Raw genomic sequence first — 10357 nt, 5'->3', positions numbered from 1 at the left:
TGTCTACAAAAGCAATACGGTTACAGGTAGTGCCATAACCATAACTAAATATGAAACAAACGCAGTGATACTGACATTTCTATCATTGAAAACCCCAACTATCCAGATAAATAGACCATTGTTAAAAATTTGAGGGTACAAGGCGACAATATAAAAAATAAATTAAGATAAGTGAAAGTATACTCACTCCTATAATAAGATATGAAATATAAATATAAATATAAAATATGAAATATGAATTTGAAAGATAGTTAAATACATATAGAATAATCATTTAAGTAAGCTGTAAGATACAACCCCTAGGATAATCCAGTGGGATGATACTATCTACATTACAAATGAAGTAACAGAGATGGAGAATAGAACAGGTAACCATCGCTATGTAGATTAAGGTAAGCAAAGCGGTTATGTATCTTTCAGTGAGAGAAGAGGTTAGTGGACCAACCAATTACCAGCTATAGAAGCCATGGGTTAGCAAAGGAACAAAATTGGCTATGAGGGTATACGAATAAGTGGATGAAAGAAGGTTGCAGGTTGCTGCATTGACACTGACATCACCAGCAGGGTAGAACAAATTAACGTAAATAAGTGAGTAGGATAAGTACTTAAATAGACATATGGGAAAAAGAAAGTTAACGAGGAGAAGCGTAAAAACTATATAAGTTAATACCACAAGCCTCAACCGCAACCACATACACAGGCCGCAAAACGATTAACAACGAGAGAAAGACCTATTCTCCCCTTTCATTCAATCGAAGCAATAAAGGAAAACAGAAGCGGACCCCCAACCACGATGCCATAAGTAGTGAGAGGTGAAGTAACTTAAATAGGACCGACCAAACAACATTATCCCATTTGTAGGCTGATATAATACGAGGATCGCGAAATCCGAATCCAACCGAAAGCATCATAGAACAGAGCAGCAACGCACCCCAAAACTAATATAGTTATGCCTATGTAGTGCGATACAAACACCGAGAAATCCTAAATTAGTGCCAATATACCCGTCGAGAGCAAAGATAAGACCACCGCATCTCCAGAGTATTAGTTAACAGCTAAGATATTAATAGGCCTAGTGAACACCTATAGCACTATACAACCAGCGTAAGTAAAGTAAGAGTAAAATTTAACAATAAGTAAGTAAGACCGTTGAAATAACCCACCGTTGTTTCAATTAACAAAGTGGAGGATATAATAACTAAAGGAGACCCTAGAATCACGACCAAACCAACGTGACAAAACCAAGGGAAGTCAAAGGAATAAGAACCAGTCGAGTAAGTGTACCCCTAAGCAGAAAAAGAAACAGTGGTTTTACACGAGGTTCATAGTAACCTATTTAATCCACGGTATAAGTATCAATAAACACCACGACCACTCTACGGTGAGGATTCCAAGAGATATCATAGGCTACCCAGAAAGAGTAACCTAGTATGATCATTTGATAAAATAAGGATTAAAGGAATATAATCACCATCAAGCAGAGTACTGAGAATAGGGCAATTCGAACGCAATCACATTCAAACAAGCTGTGAAGAGAGAGGAAAACCTAAGCCAACACCCCCATAGTTGATCCATGGTTTATTATTCAAAGCCGGACAGTAAGGTGAATTTATTGTGAAGAAAGAAAAAGCAAATGCACCGGGTAAAGGTCAGCAACAGATAGAAGCAAACCGAATTGAGACTTAGGTTGTCTCCCTGAATCACATGAAACAACGCATGAGAAAGAATCCAGAAATACCAAGAAAGAGACGCATTGTACCGGCATTTCAGATAATAATGATCAGACCACAATCTAGCAACTGAAAGGGATAAGTACCATGAACCAAGTTAATATGCACTCCTCGACTATGTCCTGCTTAAGGGGACAAAGGGTTTAGGGATGTAAAGTAAGTATGAGATTCATATTATTTATAGGAAGTAATCAATGCAAATTATGTTACATTTCCAGTGAGTAAGGCTCAATTGTTAAAATTTAATACAACAATCAATGAAGAGAACAATTGAATAACCAACGAAACAGGTAACCAACTAAATCACAACCACCATCCGCTCAGGCATTGCCTAATACACCTGATACAATCATGAACTCCAAACGACCCATTCACCGCAGGAACCGCTTCTATATCAGAAACACTACGGTATTACCATAATGTAAAGGAATAATGCAAGTGGGAGTATTAGGGTATCAAAATTCAATTGGAGTAAAAGAGTGGCCCGAAGATACCCATTATACACACAAAATAATTAATTAACTTTATTTATAGGTCGAGTTAAGTTATCGTCGAGAAGCAGTTATAAGGATGGAATAAAAATAGGGAACACAGCCTAATGGACTCCACCAAGATAAGCCGAGGACTCATAGGACAGGAGGAAATGCTAGTAAATTGTAGAATGTAGAATTATATATACTATCATTATAGTGAAACAAAATAAATATACAATGAATCAAATCCTATATAGTATACATATCATAGTGCTCCTAATTAAAGTCTACAAATTACAAAAGTAAAATTTAACTAGATTTAAGTTACACCAGATCATAGATTAACTAACATTAGTGAACAGTAAATGTTCATTGAGGACACGAACTCATGGCTCATCCTCCACTTAATGACTAATGAAATCATTAGCACATAAATACCCTAAACGAATAAGAGTAAGAACGTTAAGTTAGTCAATAATAATGATAATGAGAATTTAATTAGTTCCAATTAAGAATAACAAAATTGGAGTAAAGCATTCTCATACAGTTGCACCCAACCTCCACCCCCACCCACGCCCCCACCTCCCACCATCCTCCCGAGGCCCCGCACCAACAGTCAACCAAGGAGAGGGAAAGCTGCAACTCACATGAGCACCGCCAGTCTCATAATACGTATCTCGTCTAACCAGTGAAAAAGATATCAACAAATCCGCAGCACAGCCAGAATCATTAGAGTAAGTAGGCAAGCTAAAATTCCTAATCATAAATAAACCTTAATAAAATACAATTAGCCACATTTCGTGACAAACATAGGCAGATATATCACCTCTAGATTTATAAGTATAAACCTTAATCAATCAGATTTATAAGCCGAATCAGAGTAATGGAACCGTGAAAAACCCTAATTAAATAACAAAATATATATATATATACCCATGTTACCAGGGACAATAACTCATTAAAAGAGTAGAAGTCACAAAAAGGCAAGGAGAAAGGACAGATATAACAAGAGGAACAAATTAATTCAATATAAAAGGTGAGTCAATGAATCTAAATATAAGTGGATCTTAACACAATAGTAAAGAACGTGAACCTTAAATTAACAACTCATATGGTTATGACTGGGAGCGCATGTATGACTACAACCAATACTACCCTTCGATTCACAGAAACAGCAATGTCCGCTTTCACGGTTCTACAAATAAACCTGAATCATTGCCGAGCCGCTCAGGACATACTATGGCAAGCAGTGCATGACTACAATGTCGACATCGCCGTGATCAGTGAGCCGTATCTCCAAGACCAGAGTGGCACACAGATCCAAGCGGATTCCTGAGCGTGTGGTACGTGGAGAGAGCCCCCAGAACCACCGAGCTGGGTATAGTACGTAAAAGACACACCTCAGACGGTTGCATTGGCCTAGAAACTAGAGATTTTATAATATTAGGTTGTTATTTTTCCCCTTCATTGACGATGGAAACGTACGAAGGCCAATTGGATGGTTTAACAGCCGGGATCGCGTCGTCCTCAAAGCCCAAAATAATATGTGGAGATTTTAACGCCCGTTCAGTCCAATGGGGCTCAGACTGCACCGATGCACGAGGACTCAAACTGCTTCGTCTATGTGAACAAACAAGCCTTATACCCGTGAATAGCACAGGAGGCCCCACTTTTGTCCGAAACAATCAGCAGTCACGAATAGACGCGATGGCCTGCAGTCATTCATTAAAATCACGCATACAAAAAACATTCGTGTCCCAAAAATACACCGGCTCAGATCATAATTACCTGATACATCGCTTTACCTCAACAAGCACCTTTGAACCGTCGTCAATGAATTCCGCGTGGAGTATACACTACGGCCCCTCCGACCCCGAAGCGTGGATTACGATCATTAAGGAGAATCTTTCTCTCCCAGAAGACACTGAGTCATGGATCCGAGACCAAACCATTTTTAGTTTTGAAGATGCCGCCAGTATAGATAGCGCGATTGCAAGGATAGAGTCGTGGTACGAGTCGACCCGAAAATTAAAACCGAGTAGTTCCCTCAAAAAACGGAGATACGTGGCCTGGTGGACCAAAGAAACATCAGAACTGAGATTAAATGCATCGCGATCTCGTGCAAAATGGCGGCGCGCCACCTCGAGTATTTCGAAAAACAAGCGTACTTTGATAAGTCCCCAACACCCGTTACATCAACGCATGATGTCAGATCGCCGCGCACTAATCAAGGCAATCCGACAAAGCAAAGATGCCTCGTGGAACAAGATGATAGACATAGTAGCTAGCGATCCCTGGGGAGAGCCCTATAAGGGGGTAATGAACCGCTTAAAGGGAAAAACCCCCCCACTAAGTTTAAACGAGACCGAATTTAGAACGGCAGTATCACAGTTATTTGTAACCCAACCCTTAACAACCAATAACCTAGAGTCCCCCCCACCTTTAATTGTGTCGAGCCGCCCCGCAGGACAAACCTGCCTAGTGCCACCAACCAATACCATTCAAAACCAGTCACCCGGTCCACAGCCAGGTCCCAGTCGCGCCCCTCAGGGTAGATCGCATAACATCAATTTTAATTCAAACACCCCCCCTACCGAGAATCAAACACGAGAAATCTCAGGCACAAGCCAGGCTTCACCCTCCGCGCAACAAGCTCCCATAGAACCGAATCCAAACACCCCCTTCCCCTTCACCGCACGGGACGCCGCAGAGGCCCTAGCAAAAGTATCCCGAGGAAAAGCACCCGGGCGAGACGGAATAACCGGAGAGGCACTACGCCCCTTGTCAAATTAGCCCCCGAATGGGTCAGAGACCTATTTAATGCATGCTATCGATTAGGATATTTCCCTAATTCCTGGAAAATTGGTCGCTTAGTTCTGATACCGAAGCCCGGAAAACAATTCAATTCCTATTCCGACTTACGTCCTATCTGCGTGTTATCAAACCTAGGAAAAGGTTTTGAATATGCCTTACGCGAACTTATGGAAAAAGCCGTAGAAAATTCCGGCGATTTATCCTCGCGACAGTTCGGTTTCCGCAAAAAACGTTCCACCATGCAAGCTATGAAGTAGTGATTTCCGAATGGAATCGGGCAAGATATTCTGCAAACCACTGCCTACTAATAGGTCTAGATGTAAAGAATGCATTCAATACTGTAAAATGGAAAAACATAATAGAGGCAGCAAAACGACGAGACTTCCCACCCCATTTATTAGTCATGTTGGAAAATTACTTAAGCACCAGGTTAGTAGGTACCACCCTACCCGACGGCTCGTGGATAGAGCAAGAAGTATTTGCAGGAGTTCCACAGGGATCAGTATTAGGGCCATTCCTGTGGAATTTAGCCTATGATTCAATATTAGAAGTTATATTGCCGCGCAATGTAACCACTATAGCCTTCGCGGATGATCTCGCGATAATAATCATATCCACTCTCTATAGAATACGTGAAATAGCTGAGGAGACGCTCAGACGATTAGGTTCCTGGTACAAACAAACGGCTTAGTCCTAGCAGCCCACAAAACAGAAGCCATCTTATTAACAGGTCGCAGAATCCCCGCCGGTTTAACCCTGAATACGAGTCCTCAGTGATACAAACCGCTTCCTCCATGCGATATCTTGGTGTGATATTCAATACTAATAGAACTTTCAGAAGTCATATATTAAGGTGACTGAAAAAGCCACACGAGTAGCTCATCATTTATCATGGCTTCTTCCTAACGTGCGCGGAGGAGGTTATGGCCCCAGGTTATTATATTATCGAGTCATGGAATCGATAGTACTATATGCTGCCCCAGTATGGCACGAGGCTATTAGATATAAAAATATGGTAACCCTAATGTTACCCACCCAGAGGCTAGGCTTAATGCGCGTTGCCCGCTCCTATCGAACCGTATCACATGATGCCTTGACGGTTTTGACCGGCTGCCCGCCCTGGCATCTAGTAGTACATGCCCGACACAGATTATACGGTTTTGAAGCCGAAACAGAAGACGAGTACAGCGAGTATACGAGAGAAGTAAGAAAAGAAATGTATGCGTTATGGCAACAACATTGGAATACCGCCCGGCACGGTGCTTGGACTCGCCGATTAATTCCTAACATAGAAGAGTGGATAAAAGACAAGGACCCTTATACCTAAATTTCTACCTAACCCAGGTATTAACCAATCATGGATGTTTCTCATCCTTCCTATATTGGATAAAGCGAAGCAGTACCCTCTACTGCTGGTTCTGCCATCCCCCTATAATTGACGACGCCGAACATACCGTATTCCACTGCGAACGATGGGCGACCGAACGAGTCCGTGTAACCCTGGAAATAGGGGTGTTATACCCCGAAACCTTGATAGATTGCATCCTAGACGAAAACAGAAGAACCCCATTACTTAAATACCTAACCGAAATATTAAGGAAGAAAGAAAGTATAGGGCGCGCACGAGAGCGCGGTAACCTAGTACCACCCCGGCGTCGAGTCCGTCGTAGACGAAGATGAGTTAACTGAATTAATTAAATGCGCAGAGGCCAATTGCAATCAGTCCTAAACAACTAGTAACATTTATTGAGATAATTAGTAAGTAGGATAAAACGGGAACCGTAAGAGCAATGATAGTAGGTTGATCCCTTCTAAATTATAATCCCAAGCTAGCGACAAAAGAAAAGAATAAAGAGAGTAGGAAAGAGGCGAAAGTACGAAAGTAGGCGAAAGTATAAGTTGTAATTTTAACTGAAGCGTTAGTAATCAAACGACACTTCCTAAAGGGGGAGTAGGAATACAGAGTAAGGTGCGGCAGTAAAAGAATAATTATCAAATAAACGTATATATCCCAAACAATTTAATGATTAATTTATTCGATCCAATCACTATCCCGATCCACACAAAGCAAAATAAACTAACCTCGTCGCAAATAACCAGCCAAGGAAGGAAGGTATTTCTAAGAAGGGGATCAAATGAAAAAAAGGTAGGTAACAATTGTAGTAGTATTACTTTGGCGAATAATAAGCAAAAGTTCGAAGAAAATAAAGAGACGTATGTAACTGAGACATAAAGCAACCTATAAAGGTAAGGTATATTGTTACCATAACTAGTTTATTATTAATCAGACAGACAAGGAGATTCTTCAAGCATCGCAGGAACTAAAGGGCAGGTAAGTAGAAATTAACTAACCAGGACGCCTCAAAGTGTAAGCTAAAGCTGGGGGTAAAAGAATATACCAAAAGGTCAATCTGAACAATAGAACAAAACGCAAGAGAAAAGACAGTGGCGCTCATTCCCCTTCTACATTGCAACTTGTGAGGCCAGGCTAAGGACAGGATGAAATAACCTTAAGAGGTTAGCGGATAGGGGTAAGTAGAACACTACATATAACAACAATAGAAACGGTAATGAATATTTAAGTGACAGCAGAACTAATGTCCGTGTATTCATTTGAGAACCTTTAAAGTAAGATGTAAGTGAAAAGAAAGTTGGAGAGGTAAGCGTAGGTAGCTTGACAGGTAGAAAAGATGACCCTCCGACTAAGCACATCAAGTCTAGGGAGTAATACAGCCATGCAGGAATTTGCATGTATTCCTGAAATATAGCATGAAGGACAAAGAATGTAAGGAGTAAAAGGAACGAAAAAATAAGTGGAGTAAGTCGAGTAAGTGGAGGGGATTAGGCGCAAAGGTAATTAAAGGGTGAGGTAAATAGGTCACAAGGTCACCAGAATCAATCAGAATAAGGTAGTCTTATATTAATAAATAAATGGTGTACCACAAAATAATCAAACAGGTTTAACAAATATGAGATATTTATTAGCCAAATACAAAATACGCTAGAATATTAAAGGTGATATTAATGAGAAATTAATCAAAATGAATTGCGCATAAAACAAACATAATATAAACGCGAATAAAAGTACAATATTATAAATAAAGTATAATTAGAATGTATTAATTTAAGTAAGTAATATGTAGGATGAAAGATACCAATAATAATTAAAGCAAAGTACCATCGCCTAAAATAATATATGAATGGAAATCTAACAATGGGCAAAGAACAAATAAAATAACCGAATAAAATAGAACAAATAAAAATATAATAAATAATAAAATAATAAAATAATGAATAACAGTAGGAAGTAGTACCGTAATGGTAACAATCCAACTAAATACGATAAAATAAAAGAATATAAATGAATATAAAAACCATTATATGCAGATAAAAGGTTGCATGATCCTGTCAATCGCGGAGGAGAAAATAGCGAAAACCAGTAATATTGTCAGTGAAATTAACAATTATTGAAAGTCCGACGGCCCGGTTTCACGGTGCGTCGGCGTCCCCGGAGCTCGACCAGTGAACCGGTTCCTCTCCCAATCCTGGTATTGTAGCGAGTAGAGACAGCAGTAAATGTGGAAATTGATGAAATTTTATCATCATCAACTCCATCATTAGTGTCACTATCATCCTCAAAATCCTGTCCCACCGGACTATGACTAATCCTAATACGCGCCAAACTCCATCCCACCCGCAGACCACTCAACGCCAGTACCCGCTTCGATAAAACCTCTTCATATTCGAATTTAATACGGAGCCTCCCATCGCGGTCCAACCCTGAACTAACCAGTCGAATGACCGGGTTGTCACCTTTACCAATTCCCACCATACGTTTAACGACCCCTAAGACTTCCTCGATTCCGATCGTAGGATCGACTTCGAATATCTCCATTGCCACGAACCTATATTTAAATGAAGCGGTCCAACTTTGATCAAGTCTCGTCTCAATTCTTTTAATAAATTCAACTGCCACACGCCTTTTCCCTGCCGCGAAAGTGAAGAGGACCGATCCATCAGAAGCACGCCGAATTCCCAAAACACTGTTAACCCTAACCTAACCTAACCTAACCTAACCTAACCTAACCTAACCTAACCTAACCTTTTTTTTTTTTGGAGTTGATGGAAGAGGAAAATGCCTTTACGCACGCGCGGGCTACCCTCTGTTCGCACTATTCGGCTAGAGAGGGCCCGGGCAGTGTGGGACTCGTATCCCCTGAAGGGGGGCCTGGCGCCCATTGGTGGGGGCAAACCCAAAGAGGCAACCCAGAAGGGGCAACCTGATAGCCCTACCCTAAAGGGTGGGCTCAAAAGATAGGGTCACAGCCCGGAAGGGGCGACCCGGCGGTACCCAGAAGGGGCGTCCGCGGCCTGATACACTACCCACTAAAAACCCCTCCCCTGACGTAGGCCGCCGGAACCGTTTCATCCTTTGAGGATATCCCACATGAACCAGCGATAGCCGCAACGGCGCTTCGGCTCCCTAGCTTTCATGACGCTTTCGTCCACCCTCAATCCGCCATGCGCATATCAAGCTATAAGGGATTGAGGATCCACGCCGTTACACCTCCGATCAAGCGGTAGAACATTTCAACCTGTACGGTAAGGCACAGGATTTTTCTTCGACCACGGCCAGGACCGGGACATCTTGCCTCCCGTTGACCGTGCCGTGTCTTGGTCCACCTTGTAGGATGCTGAAGATGTGCATTATCCCTGAGGTCATCTCTCCCACCTGACCTTCCACGAGGACAGGCCATTTTTCTTCAGCAACGATCGGCACCGGGGGGACATCCTCAAGGATCGCACCATCCCGGCGTGACCGCGCCACCTCTTCGCCTGCCTAGCATTTTGCCAGGTCAGGGGTTCCTCTTCGACCACGGCCAGGACCGGGACATCTTGCCTCCCGTTGACCGTGCCATGTCTTGGTCCACCTTGTAGGATGCTGAAGATGTGCATTATCCCTGAGGTCATCTCTCCCACCTGACCTTCCACGAGGACAGGCCATTTTTCTTCGACTACGACCAGGAACCGGAGGATTCCCACTCAACGGTTGGTCGCGCCATGTCTTCGCCTGCCTAGCTCTTGCCAGGACAGGGGTTCCTCTTCGACCGCGGCCAGGACCGGGGTTCCTCTTCGACCGCGGCCAGGACCGGGACATCTTGCCTCCCGTTGACCGCGCCATGTCTTGGTCCACCTTGTAGGATGCTGAAGATGTGCATTATCCCTGAGGTCATTTCTCCCACCTGACCTTCCACGAGGACAGGCCTTTTTCTTCAGCAACGGTCGGCACCGGGGGGATATCCTCAAGGATCACACCATCCTGGCGTGACCGCGCCACCT

The sequence above is a fragment of the Osmia bicornis genome, unplaced genomic scaffold (assembly GCF_907164935.1).
Source record: "Osmia bicornis bicornis unplaced genomic scaffold, iOsmBic2.1, whole genome shotgun sequence".
Classification (NCBI taxonomy): domain Eukaryota; kingdom Metazoa; phylum Arthropoda; class Insecta; order Hymenoptera; family Megachilidae; genus Osmia; species Osmia bicornis.
This window is presented reverse-complemented; position numbering follows the sequence as displayed.